Source organism: Eurypyga helias, unplaced genomic scaffold (assembly GCF_000690775.1).
Source record: "Eurypyga helias isolate BGI_N326 unplaced genomic scaffold, ASM69077v1 scaffold2428, whole genome shotgun sequence".
In the NCBI taxonomy this organism is placed as follows: domain Eukaryota; kingdom Metazoa; phylum Chordata; class Aves; order Eurypygiformes; family Eurypygidae; genus Eurypyga; species Eurypyga helias.
In genome coordinates, this window is record NW_010264855.1 from 27,465 (window position 1) to 41,641 (window position 14,177).

The following is a 14,177-nucleotide window of genomic DNA, read 5'->3' on the forward strand; positions in this document are numbered from 1 at the left end:
GCAAACAAATTCAGATCCATGCAAATATATGCATTTTTAATGTGTGCACCTTTGCTCAGCAGTATAACAGATGTGTAAATCATGGAGCACAGAGATTTCTCACAAGATACTACCAGAGTGTTGAAAGAGTCTGAAATGGTTTTGTTTGTTAAAGAACAGTTCAATACTAAGAAACTTTCAGGTGTTGTCTCAGTGGAGTCTTTGTCTCCTACACACTTCCATATCTCCAGTTTTCCCTTTATGCCTTTGCTCTTTCAAATCCCTCTTTAATATATATTTATCCACCATATTTTCAGAGATGATCCACTATAAATTGAATGTCTACCATGCACCCTATGCTTTAACACCTTGTTGAAGCCAGACCTTTTCTTGCTCTACAGAAAATCAGACCTTGCACTTGTATTATATCACGTAATATAAACCAAGTATTTCTCTTGGGCAACAGTATGTTTTGCTCCCTCTGTTGTGCAGGGCTAAACACGCAGTCAAGACTCAATAAATAACACATTTTTCCTTTCCATCTTTTCAGGTTTGCCAATAGCAATTTACAGTCAACTCCCTCAAGAAGTCTTAAAGTGACATAACAAATGAAAGTCCCATTTAAACAATGAATTTGAACAATATCTCACTTTACAGTTCACATGTCTTTAAGATAACAAACAATAGATTTCTGGAGGGGATGGTTATAATCCACATAGATATAAAACCAGAACACTTTCAACTTATGTTTTGCCTGGAAAAGGATGCTGTTTATTTTCACAAATCTTTGTAGGCACATTTCCATGTTTCACAGGGGAAGAAAAAGACAGATCTACCATTGCAGAATAGCTTTCAGCAGAGGAAATTAATCTCCTAAATGTGTTAGTACTAGAGCTGGATAAGCAATTTCTTTACTGAGCCAAGTATTTTTTCTATTTTTTGTGTTTCAAACTCTCTGGGAAATTATGTGATTTCCCTTAATGTATTTATGTGTAATTGTCCAAACCAATTGCAGTCCAGCATTATTCATTATTTGTTGTATACGCCTTGGTTATTTTTCTTCAAGAAACTTACTGAAAACCAACAGCTTTTAGGACTTAGAATGCCTTTTTTGATTATAGGAAGAAGAAAAGAAGAACAAAAATATTGTCTGTGTGAAAGAGCCAAGGAAAACATGCTTTTTGATTTTTCCGTGTGAAAAGTGATGAATTTCTTTTTAATTTCTTTTTCATTTCTTTTTCATTTTCTTTTTCTTTAAACCAGGTTGTTTCATGGAATAATTTTGGAGCACAGCTGCATAAACCAGCAAGTCAGCACAATAGAGAGCCCAGCCTCAAGCAGAGGGAAGGATGAGTGGAAAGAAAGGAGCAGCCTGAACTTCCAATGGGGTGAAAAATGAAGATGAGGAATGATGCAGAACCACTGCATTCATTCATCACTGTGGATCTATGATGTGGAACCACTGGATTCATTAGTGTGTCTGTTCCTCCCTTTGGAGTTCAATACTAACCATTAGTCTTGATTGTCTGGTCACTTGAGCCAGAAGTTTGTCTGAGAAAGGAGCAGCTGGGACCTGCTCTGTGTAGTACTTTCCTATATCTTACATCCAAAAATAGTATTTCAGACAGCTTCCAAGAATCATAGAATCATAGAATCACTAGGTTGGAAAAGACCTTAGAGATCATCCAGTCCAACCGTATCTGTCCACCACTAAACCATATCTCTCAGCACCTCATCCACCTGTCTCTTAAACACATCCAGCGATGGTGACTCCACCACCTCTCTGGGCAGCCTGTTCCAGTGTGTGATAACCCTTTCAGTGAAGAACTTCTTCCTTACATCCAATCTAAACCTCCCCTGGCGCAGCTTGAGACCATTCCCCCTCGTCCGATCATCTGTCATTAGGGAGAAGAGACCAACACCCACTTCTCCACAACCTCCTTTCAGGTAGTTGTAGGCAGTGATCAGGTCTCCTCTCAGCCTCCTCTTCTCCAGGCTAAACAAGCCCAGTTCCCTCAGTCGCTCCTCATAAGACATATTCTCCAGACCCTTCACCAGTTTTGTGGCCCTTCCCTTCACTTGTTTGGTGGCCGTTCTCTGGACACGCTCAAGGACCTCAATGTCTTTCTTGTAATGGGGGGCCCAAAACTGAACACAGTACTCGAGGTGCGGCCTCACCAGTGCCAAGTACAGGGGGAGAATCACATCCCTTGACCTGATGGCCACGCTATTTTTGATACAAGCCAAGATGCCGTTGGCCTTCTTGGCCACCTGGGCACACTGCTGGCTCAGAATACAGATCAAAGCCATTTGTTTTCTACTTACTTACTAGTTGCTCTTAGGTTACACGTATTCTAAAGAAGGGGTACTAAGATGGTGATAATGTGTGTAAAAATATCTTAATTTAATAATAATAGTTTACTGTTTTAAATGGGAATAAGTTACCCTCTAGGATAGAAATAAAGAATGTAAAAAATAATGCTGTAGTGCACTTTCCACCAAAGTGATTACATTTGTCTTTCTGGTGTTACTGTTCAGAAAGCTTGATGCCAGTTTTTAATAAGTAAGCACCACCAAATCATTACCAACTCTGTTTTGTTTACCATTTTAAGTATAGCCTGATTCATTGCTTGAAGTGTATCACTGAGGCCTGTAGTTTTCAAGGCACGGCTCTGTATGTCTTCCATGTTATGTACCACAATGCAATATATTCTAAGTAGAGTCTGTTGTGTACACGAACAGTGATGTTCTGGCCATCTGCCAGCCCAGGCACATCACCATTGCTGTTATCAAAATGTTCCCAGGCACAACAGAGTCAGATGATCAGCAGTACAGCAGCACAGCAAGCAATGAAAGCAAAAAACATACACTAACGAGCACTAGACTCTACTATACAGGTAGGCAAGAAAGTCCATGGCAAGCACAGGACCCTGTCAGTTCATAGCTCAACAGTAATAACAGCTGTAAATACCATCTAGCACATTCCAATCAAACCTGTCATTATCTCAAAACCTTCAAGCTCCACTTTGGGTAACAGAAAGGGCTGTCGTGGTTTAACCACAGCTGTCAACTATGCACCAGCCTCTCGCTCACTTCCCCCAGGTGGGATGCAGGAGAGAATCAGAAGACTCATAGAATCATAGAATGGTTTGGGTTGGAAGAGACCTTAAAGACCATCCAGTTCCAACCCCCCTGCCATGGGCAAGGACACCTTCCACTAGACCAGGTTGCTCAAAGCCTCATCCAGCCTGGCCTTGAACACTTCCAGGGATGGGGCATCCACAGCTTCTCTGGGCAACCTGTTCCAGTGCCTCACCACCCTCTCCAGGAAGAACTTCTTCCTGATATCTAATCTAAACCTCTCTGCTTTCAATTTAAACCCGTTACCCCTTGTCCTGTCACTACAGGCTATTGCAAAAAGCCCTCTCCCCGCTTTCTTGTAGCCCCTTTCAGGTACTAGAAGGCTGCAATAAGGTCTCCCCGGAGCCTTCTCTTCTCCAGGCTGAACAAGCCCAATTCTTGCAGCCTTTCATCACAGGAGAGGTGCTCCAGCCCTCTGATCATCTTCGTGGCCTCCTCTGGACCGGCTTCAACTGGCCAATATCCTTCTGATATTGAGGGCTCCACAGCTGGACGCAGCACTCCAGGTGGGGTCTCACCAGAGCAGAGTACAGGGGCAGAATCCCCTCCCTCGACCTGCTGGCCACACTTCTCTAGAATAGCCCTTTGGTCTGTTGGGGTCAGCGGTCCCACTCGTGTCCCCTCCCAACTTCTTGTGCACTCCCTGCCTACTCTCTGGCGGGGTGGTGTGAGGAGCAGAAGAGCCCCTAACTCTGCATAAGCACTGCTCAGCAGCAACAAAAACATCGCTGTGTTATCAACACTGTTTTGAGCACAGATCCAAAACACAGTCCCATACCAGCTACTGTGAAGCAAATTAACTCTACCCCAGACAAAACCAGCACAGGGGTGTAATTGTCCTCAGATCTCCCTTCTGTAGGTCCAGCAGCCAGGGGTCAGTTACTGTCAGTTTGAAGAAACAATAATCTAACCCACCATCAGCAGAACCATAATCACTTTAAATACCATGCTCTTCTGTGGGAAGAGACAGATACTCTGTTCCTTTTTATAATATTATTTGTAACATCTCACATTATATGATTTGGAGCCATTCAACAAAAAGAAATCTAACCTTAACAGTACCATCCACCACTTACGCTGTATGTTTTGAAGTAGAGCTTTCTTTCTGGCGATTCATCTTGTTTACTTGTTCTAAAAAGAAAATGCTTTTCACTTCTTTTCTTACAGGCTTACAACAAATGAAGGCTATGTTATGGCCATCTGGTTATTTCAGGGCAAGCAATGATGCAGCTAAAATTAAAATAATAAAATCTCTGTTAGGAATATCAGAAGTGATACTTTAATTTTGTAACATGCCAAGTCTCAAAAAAAAAAAATATTTGTGAAAAATTTTCACAGGAAAATTGACATCTTGACAAAGTAAAGGATTCATTGATAACTTCTCAAATAAAACCACAGTTGAGTTCTTTGAAGATGGAGAATATATGGACAGACTATGACACATCCATCTTGTTACCAAACAGCAAAGATGAATAACTTTCACTAAATGCAAAAAAGGACTGTTTGACACACATAAAAACATAAGAGTATTGTACTAATTTTGTCTTGAAAAACCTCAGTACCCAGCCCTTGTTGTAAGTAGAAAGCAACCTCAGAGGTAGGTACAGATATCTACAAATGAGTTAATCATCTCTTGTCAATGAAGACAAGAGGCACTTGTAGGACACAATTCACCCCTTTAGGTTCTTCCTTTCAGCTGAAATTAAAGTGTCCTTAGAATTGCCTGTCTCTCTTTCCTTGGACTAAAAATTGCTAGTAGGATGCTAGCTACAATGCAGGTGTCAATTGAATAATGTCCTCAATTCTTAGTGTTTTTTCTCAGAGTTTTAATTCTGAGTGAATCATCCATTGTTTTGAAGCTATTTACCAAATAGTAGTTAGGAACGTAGGACCCAAGACTGAAACCATCCCATACAGTTTGCTGCTATAAGCAGCTAGCAGTGTCACTGCATTCATTTCATCATTTCATGTTTCTGTCCTGTCAGTGTGGGTTTTGCCACATTTTTCTTCTTTTGTGAAGAACAAGTGGAATAACAGCACCTTCTGGTGGCTCAGTGAGTGTCTGCTGGAGAATTGCAGGTCATTCCATTAGTCTCTAGACTCACTCGTATCACCTTTTTCAGTCTCATACATGTCACTCTCTCTGGGACATGGTTCCTTGACATCTCCTTTGTAACTTTCCTTGTTAGCTTTTCTGACATTCCTTTCTTTTCATACTATTCTATGACTGAAGGTCAAAATTTAATTGTATCTCCAACTAGTGGCATTTTGGATCTTCTTGTTCAGGGTCTGTCTGCAAATCTTCAGAGAAGCCTCTTCATCCCATCAAGTTTTATAATCTGCATATGGATTGAATCATCAATGCCAGATGTATCTCTAGTCCTCCCACTCAAGCGACTGTTTTCTCTTCTCTACTTTCTGACCTCCATGGTTCCAGAAGCTTGAAAAAAATTACTTGAGTATTCCATAAAGAGTTGAAAATTACAAATTAAAAACAACCCCAAAATGTGGGCTGTTTAAATCATTGTTTTCGGCCAGTCTTGTGACGTTTTAATAGTCAGGCTCACAGTTTTTGAATATGTACAGGTGGGAATACCATAACCATCTGTGTCAGGGAGACATAGCCTTGAGCCTCTCTACCCAAGCTTGATGTCATCATCAATATGCATAAGCAACACAAGGAGTCTATAACCTCCAATCTATGGGTAGTAAATGCACAAGTAATTTAACTACTCTCTATAGCAAATAATAGGAAACAATATAAGTAACAATAAGCAGGTCCAGGCAAAATGCAAGATGTATAGCAAAAAAAGAGATGGATTTCTTCTGTGTCTTTTGGCCCCTGTATGATTTTTAAGGATAGTTTCCTACATGGCCTTAATGTGACATTAATGTAATATTTTGCATCTAAATTATATCAAACATTACATTTCTGTAGATTCAGAGTTGAAATTCAGTTGGCATGCATGATTCTGTATATTATATCATTAAACCTAATCAAGAAAATGCTGCCTCTCAAAAATTCAAAATGCATTTCTGTTTAAGTAGAAAACCTACTATATATTTATGTAGTGATATGCTGAGCTGAAATTAAACAGGATGATGACTTGTGTGATAAAAAGAGGATTGAAGTAATAAGTTCTTTAAGGTCAAATTCACTTGCCATTATCTGAGTATCTACGGCATTATATAGTGTAGTTCTAACAGAAGAAATGTTTTAATGCATTCATCTGAGAATGAAATTTCAAGATGAAAACAAGGGAGACTGGCCAGCTAATGCTTTCCTGAGAATGAATTTCCAGACTGAATTTCTAGATTTTTTTCTAATTTCTGACCTGCTTAACATTTTCACCATAAATCCCTATCACATTTTGTGGGTATCCCAGTTCAAAATATGTTTCAGTGAATAGGTTTTCCAGGCTAGTTGAACACATTTTGTTTACTATAAGACCCAACAACTTTCCCTAGTTTATATTATCCAGTTAATTTACAGTTTTAAAGATGAACTTTGATGATTTTAAATGAAATCTTAAACACATAGCTGTGCTGTCATCCTTTAGCACTTCCTCATGGTATTCAGTGGTTCTTTTGTGTCAAGAATATCAAATTGCTTAAATCACATCACATACACTTGACAGTGTGTACAGTATCTCACAGAGTTTTGTGAGACATATCCAAATAGCCTGCAGTACTAGAAAAGCACTGCTTTGTGCAGAAACAATAGCTTGTGAAATGTGATTAAATACCATAATGCCTTATGGCAGACATTGTATGCTTTTGCTATTATCTCCCAGAAAGATGGAAAATAATTTTCATCACAGATGATCACCCAAGATCATGTGTATTATGTTATTTTGTCATGTATTCATTTATGTCCCACTAAAATATTTATTAGGAGGAGTCTCTTCATTTTAAATCAATACTTCTTTATGTCCCAGGGACCCTGCTTTGCTCCTCTATTGTCACTTTGCTTTACGGATATTAACCTCCCACATGTAGACTGAAACAACAAGGGGCACATTCATATTTCAATTCATAATGTAAAACTTTGTGTATCAAACTGGGACAGAACAGTAAAAATAAACATTTTACATGTACTTGAGGTAAATAAATGTGTCCCCTGTCAGAACTTTAAATGTTTTTATCTTTCATGTTGTAAACACTCACAGCAGACCAAATATTAATAGATTAAGACAGGACTTTGATATAGCAATTACTGCCCTATAAACTCATTAGCTATTAATTCTTTAGTAAAATAGTATGAAAAGCAGTTCCATGGAGCAGAAATTTTTAACATGAACTGGTTGAGTTAGAGTAGGCAGCTGGAAATGCACAAGTCACTAGGATTTCAAGTTGCAAACAACACTAGGGTAGGGAAGGTTGGGAGGGTGACACATGCTCTTCCCCTAAAAGGGTTGATGAAAAAGCAAACACGGAAAGGAATGCTGTCAAGGAAACACGTCTCCCTCCCACATCTACAAACATGAACAAATCTGACTGAGCTCTGTAAAGAACATAAAGAAGGCAGAGCTGTCAGGAGGTAACATGCTCAGATAAGTCTACCAAGCCAACTCTTTCATAGAAACTGTTTCTTCAGATTCCTATGGGCAGAAGAATAAGCCATAAATATCCCCAGAAAAGAACTTAAAGCAGCTCTGCTTAAGGACTGCATCTCTGCCTCCCTCAAATGAGCATTAGATCTGGTTCTCACACCAGGAGGATAACAGTGTTGAGAAGTATATAGAAAGCTCCAAATTGTAGATCTGCTGCTCATTTCTGCCCTTGGAATATATATTGAACAAATCACGCCAGTTACTTTCTTTTTCTCTTGGGAATGCTCACAAAACCTTTCTAGTGTTGAAGCTTGAGCAATACCACTGCAAGATTACACATAAAATTTAATCCATCTAATAGTGTTGGATTGGGTTTTCTCCTTTGATCTCTCTCCAATGTTATGTTCTCTCGGGAAGAGTTTGTAAAGGCTTTGTTCTTTCTCAGAAACTAAGCATCCTTTGCATATCTAAACGATGTCATTTATTTCTTCTGGGGAGATTGTGCAGATTTGATTATACAGATAAATAATTAAGTAGATTTAAGTGAAAAGCCAAAATAACTTTAGGAAGAATATCAAATATGGACAAGCTGACTCCTGTATCTTTGTGGTTTATAGTGAATAAAACGAGTGATGTGAAAGGTACATATTCTCCTTTCAAGGACATCAGGGGAGTAATTTTTTTTTCCAGTTGTTGAAGGAGAAAGTGACCCTCTTTCCAGTACAATACCAATTACTCTGAAAATTGAGAAATGAGAATAGAATTGAAAGAAAAATACCTTGTTCTCATAATACTAATGAGGGTTTTCCATTGGTTCAACCCTGAGAAATATGAGTATAAATTATATTTCTAAAATTTTTTAAAATGTCTGTGGCAGGAATAGTTAAAAGCTATAAAAATTGCACTTGAAGAAAACAAAATATTAAGAAGACAGAATGAGACAGATTTCTGTAATTTCATGAAATGCAATTCACAAGTAATACAGTTTTTTCTGTGATCATTTAGATTTGGTTTTGATCTGAAGCTGCAGACCTCAAAATTTAAGTTTAAGATCCAAGCAAGGTAGAGGTTCCTTCTCAGTGAAGGGATATCAAGCAGAGGTCTACCCAGCAGCCAGGCTTCCCTAGCTGTTACATTACTGCACTGATGGAAGGAGGGTGGGGATGGGAGAGGGAGGTGAGGAGAGGAGGACAAGGAGGCTTCCTGCCAAAACCAGGCGATCTGTCCAGTGAAAATCAGGAAGAGAACAAGTACAGAGTCAGGCTGCAGCAGCCCAACAATGAAGACACTTGGCTACAAGTGAGGATATCACAACTCTTCCTGGGGTACTGCTGTTCTATATCTGAAGCTCTTGCACTGGCAAAGGAAAACAAGAAATAAAAGAATATATCTTTCTTGTCAGAATGGATTACTTCTTCAGTGTAATGACAAAACTTACAGACCAATGGAAGCCAGGTAGTATAATATACGAGGCCTTACTGTGCATACTATCACATGACATTTTGTTTATAGCATCATATTGCCACTGACAGTAATATTGACATGTAGACTGAAAATTGTTGCTTGGTGGAAAACAGACATAATGAATAATGATAAATATCTTTCCCAAAGGCAGATGGTACATGTCTTGTCAAGTGCTACATGGGTCACCTTTGTGTTTGGACTTACTTAACATCTTAATGAACATATTCAGAAAGGATATAAATAACATGCCATGCAAATCTGCAGATGATAGTACACATGGGTATCTTCTGAAGACTGAGCATCTACAGTTCTGTGAAGGTCATGTCAAGATGAAATTAATTGTGAGAAAATTGCAGGTGAAGTGGGAAAATGTGACTGGGTGTTCATGGGTAAAGAGAAACCTGAAAAGCCACTAATGCACGAATGGAGAGTGAGGTAAAGTCATAGTTCAGACTTCCTCTAGTGACACATCCTGTGCTTCTTCTCCTTTAGTAAGTTTTATCGCCCATGTGAACTTCAAAACAATCCCTCCTTCCAAGTACCTCTGCCAAAATTTTTGCCTACACCATACTAACCTCCTTCCACAACTACTCCTGCCTCCTTCTCTTTGGTTTTTTTTTTTTGGTTTTTTTTTTCCTTCTTCCCAAATACTTCAGATTTCTAATGCCACAAAAGAAATTTCACACACACCCCAATTTAATGGCCCACACCTTCTGTAACACAAAACTGTGCTGTGCTTCCCTTTCCCACTCCCTCCTGTTTTATTTGTGAGGGTATGTTAGTCTGCAAGGGAGGCACAATAAAAGTATCTGAATGGAGTGAGATCCCTCTATTCAGGGGAATATATTAAGCCATCTAAGCGCCTTAACTTCACCTTGGTGGTTTTAGAAGAGGCAATCCCATGTCTTCTTTGGCATCTCTGACGTATTCAGTTCCTGTTGGTTTATATAAGATTGGAGGCAATTCTTCCTCTCATTCTCCTGTCCTTGAATCATGATGCTGAATCTGTAATCACACAGGCTATTCATTTAATTCAGGTCGTCACTTTTCAAAGTGATTACGAGTGATAACTTGACATTTTTCATTTAGTGTTACAAGGTACAGAGAGCTTATACCTTTTTCGCTTAATCCTAGAAAAACAAGGGCCAAATCATGTTTTGGCTTTATGCCAAATGTTATTCACCAGGAAAAGCTGTTTTTATGACACCAGGCATATGATAAAATCAAGTGATTTCACAAAATAAACACGAAATAAAAATATAGTACATTAAGTAGTCTGAGGTGGGATAAGTTAAATTCCTTACTGTATGTATATTTGCTGCTGATGTGGTGGGGTTGGGGTTTAATTTTGGACAAGCATACATGTGGATTTATGATCGGGGGCAAACATACATTTTAGATTTGGTCATCTCCATTTGTAGGCAAATTTCTGTCATTTTCTGAGCTACAAGTTGTTCATATTTGAAATTGTTTCATATTTGCAGCCTTGAGGCTTTCACAGTTTGGAGATACTATATTCTGATACAGAAAATGGATGTCATAGCAGTGCCATTCTTTTCAAATCTGTATCACAATATGAATTTCAGCAGGTTATTTCATAATTTAGGGGATGCACTGAAGAGAGGATAATAGGAAGGGCAGTAGGAGGATAGAAAAGTTCTAAAATATAGCAACAGGAATCCAGTTAACACTTATGAAAGTGATGGGATAATTATCACTATCCCATGCAATTTCCCATTAGGGAATAATTCTGCAGTCTGTGTGGTGCCAGGGTTGTGAAGTTACCTGCATGGATCAGGAATGGTAAAACTGCAGAGGTAGTGATTTTATGGAGTTAAGAGAGAGTGGGGGAGAGCAGTGCACAGCACAAGGATTTTACGTGTCACTTACTAAAGTTAGATCTCAGCAGTGTGATTCTGCTCGCTTCCGTAGGAAAGCAGAGTTAAAACCAGGGTAAGCAAGATCAAAACTTCACTTTAAAGTAAATGGGCATGGCCTATTTATACTGTAAGTAATTCTGTGGGAGGGGTTACTTTCTTTGATACATTTTCACAGGGGCCACAAAAAACAATGAAATCACACAGACTCATAATTTCGGCTGTCATGGGACACTATTCTTATATCAGTTATCCTATTCCGAGTCCAACAAGCACAGCATGTTTTTCTGGGGAAGCCAATATGGTATTTGCCCTGTAGAAGCAGCAGGACAGAGTGAGATGCCACAGAAAAAGCAAGGCAATATGTGCAGACGTTCATAAGCAGTGAACGTAGAAGAGGAAGACAAAACGTAGGTAATATTTTCTGATCTAATCTGAAAAGAACCCTCTCCTTCCTGACCCTAAATCTGGCCATCAGCATGGCAGTAAATTTGTCAGGCTGTCCAGCCAGAGCTATGAAAGTAAATTTGCTCTGCCTGGTGGCACTGGCAGGTACCCTTCCAACGTCCTCTCTCTGGCTCCCATCAGCCCTCAGCACTTTGAAAGAACACAAGAATTAATGCATTTGGCCCATACTGCTTATAGAAGAACAATCTTTTATTGATGCTGGCAGAGGAACTGCCTGAATCCCTGGAGCAGTCAGTGCCTCAGTTCAGTGATGCCTGCACTATGGGTGATGCAAGGTCAGGGCAGACCTTCCTCGTCTTCCCCTGGCCTGTGAAGGACAAGCAGCGATCATGATCCTGGTTGGGATGGTCTTCCAAATATGCATGTGGAAAAATAAAGAGATACATCCAGCAGACAGGAAATCCAGCTTTTATAATGGTTTGCTTGTTTTCGTTAACAATAAATTACTCACTTCCAATAATTTATTTTTATTCTCCTCACAGAGCTCTTGTCATAATACTGAAATGCTCAGTTATATCTTTAAATAGAAATTACAGAAATAAGAGAGAGTAGCTAGAGGTCAGTGGGTAAGTAGTTTTGTACTTTGAGAAAAATAGGAAGGGTGACAGTAAAAATTACTATTAAATTCAAATTGATGAAGTTGCCCATTAGCTCTACAGAAAGCAGTGTGGAATACCAAGATTTTCTGCCTCAATCATATATCATAGAATGAATTGTAGAGTGATTTGGGTTGGAAGGGAACTTAAAGATCATCCATTTCCAATGGGCAGGGACACCCTCGACTAGACCAGGTTACTCAAAGCCTCATCCAGCCTGTTCTTGAAGACAGCCAGCAATGGGACATCCACAGCTTCTCTGGGCAACCTGTTCCAGTGCCTCACCACCTTTTCTGGAAAGAATATTTTCCTGATATTTAATCTAAACTACATGTTTTCAATTTAAACCCATTACCCCTTGTTCTGTCACTACTTGCCCTTGTAAAAAGTCCTCCCCCCACCCCCACCGGCTTTCTTGTAGGCCTCCTTCAGGTAAACTTCTCCAGGCTGAACAAGCCCAATTCTCTCAGCCTGTCCCTATAGAAGATGTAGTCCAGCCCTCTGATAATCTTCATGACCTCCTCCAGACTCCTTCCAACCAGTAGATATCCTTCTTATGTTAAGGGTTCCACAGCTGGATGAAATACTCCAGGTGGTGTCGGTCCCAAGAGAGCAGAATGGGCAGGAGAGAATCCCCTCCCTCGACATACTGACCACACTTCTCTGGATACAGCCCAGGATACGGTTGGCCTTCTGGGCTGCCAGCGCACACTGCCGGCTCATGTTCAGCTTTTCATCCAGCGGTACCCCCCCGTCCTTCTCCTCAGGGCTGCTCTCTACCCATTCTCCACCCAGCCTGTACTTGTGCTTGGGATTGCCCCAACCCAGGTGCAGGACCTTGCACTTGGCCTTGTTGAACTCCATGAGGTTGGCAGTGGCCCACCTCTGCAGCCTGTCCAGGTCCCTCTGGATGGCATTCCTTCCCTCCAGCATGTCGACCGCCCCACACAGCTTGGTGTCAGCAAACTTGCTGAGGGTGCACTCAATGCCATTATCCTTGTCACTGATGAAGTTGTTAAACTGTACTGGTCCCAAGACTGACCCCTGAAGAACACCGCTCATCACTGGTCTCCACTCGGACATTGAGCCATTGACCACCACTCTCTGTGTGCGACCATTCGGCCAGTTCTTTACCTATCAAGCGGTCCATCTGTCAAATCCATGTCTCTGCAGTTTTGAGACAAGGATGTCATGTGGGACAGTATTGAAGGCTTTGCACAAGTCCGGGTAGATGACATCGGTTGCCCTTCCTTCATCCACCATAGTTGTAACCCCATCATTGAAGGCTACCAGATTTTTCAGGCACAATCTGCCCTTATTGAAGCCATGTGTGCTGTCACAAATCACCTCATTGTTTTCCATGTGCCCTAGAATGGCTTCCAGGATGATCTGCTCCATGATCTTGCCCGGCACAGAGGTGAGACTGACTGGCCTGTAGTTCCCTGGAACCTCCTTTTTTTTCCTCTTTTTAAAGATGGGATTATATTTCCCCTTTTCCAGTCAGTAGGAACTTTACCAGACTGTGAAGTTCCAGTTCATATGACTTCTCGAATATACATATAGAGGTTTAGCAACCTCATTCACCATTTCCTTCAGGAGCCATGAATGCATTTCTTGAGGTTCCATGGACTTGGGCACCTCCAGGTTCCTTATGTGGTCCCAAACCTGAACCTGTCTAACCAGGGGCGGTTGTCTATTCTCCCAGTAAATATCAGAGAACATACAGAATATGAGGTGGCATAAAGGGTTTGTAACAATGTTTTTCATCCAAGCCTGACTCAGTTTACAAAGATATGCCTTCTTTTACTTCTTACTTTTTTTTTTTTTTAATGTATAATCTCAGAAGGTCATGAAAGTGATGTCTGATGTGAAGGTCCACTGGACTTTTTGTATTTCATTTCATTCGTGTGAACTCTATCCCCACCTAAGAGTGTAATTGTCTTCTTCAATTTTCACGAATTCCAGGTGCTGGATAAGCCCTTCTCAGCTGGGATATAGTACCATATTAATATAAAAAATGTTCAAAAACAAGCAAAATGATCCAGAAATGCATATGAATTCCAGCAAAACAACAATTCCTTGTATCATGCAATCTTATT

At 40.3% G+C, this 14,177-nt stretch overlaps 1 pseudogene; it reads right to left on the reverse strand.

Annotated features, from left to right (window-relative positions):
- Positions 1-2,157: 2,157 nt before the first annotated feature.
- LOC104513226 lies at positions 2,158-13,845 on the reverse strand (annotated as a pseudogene).
- Between the last annotated feature and the right edge of the window lie 332 nt (positions 13,846-14,177).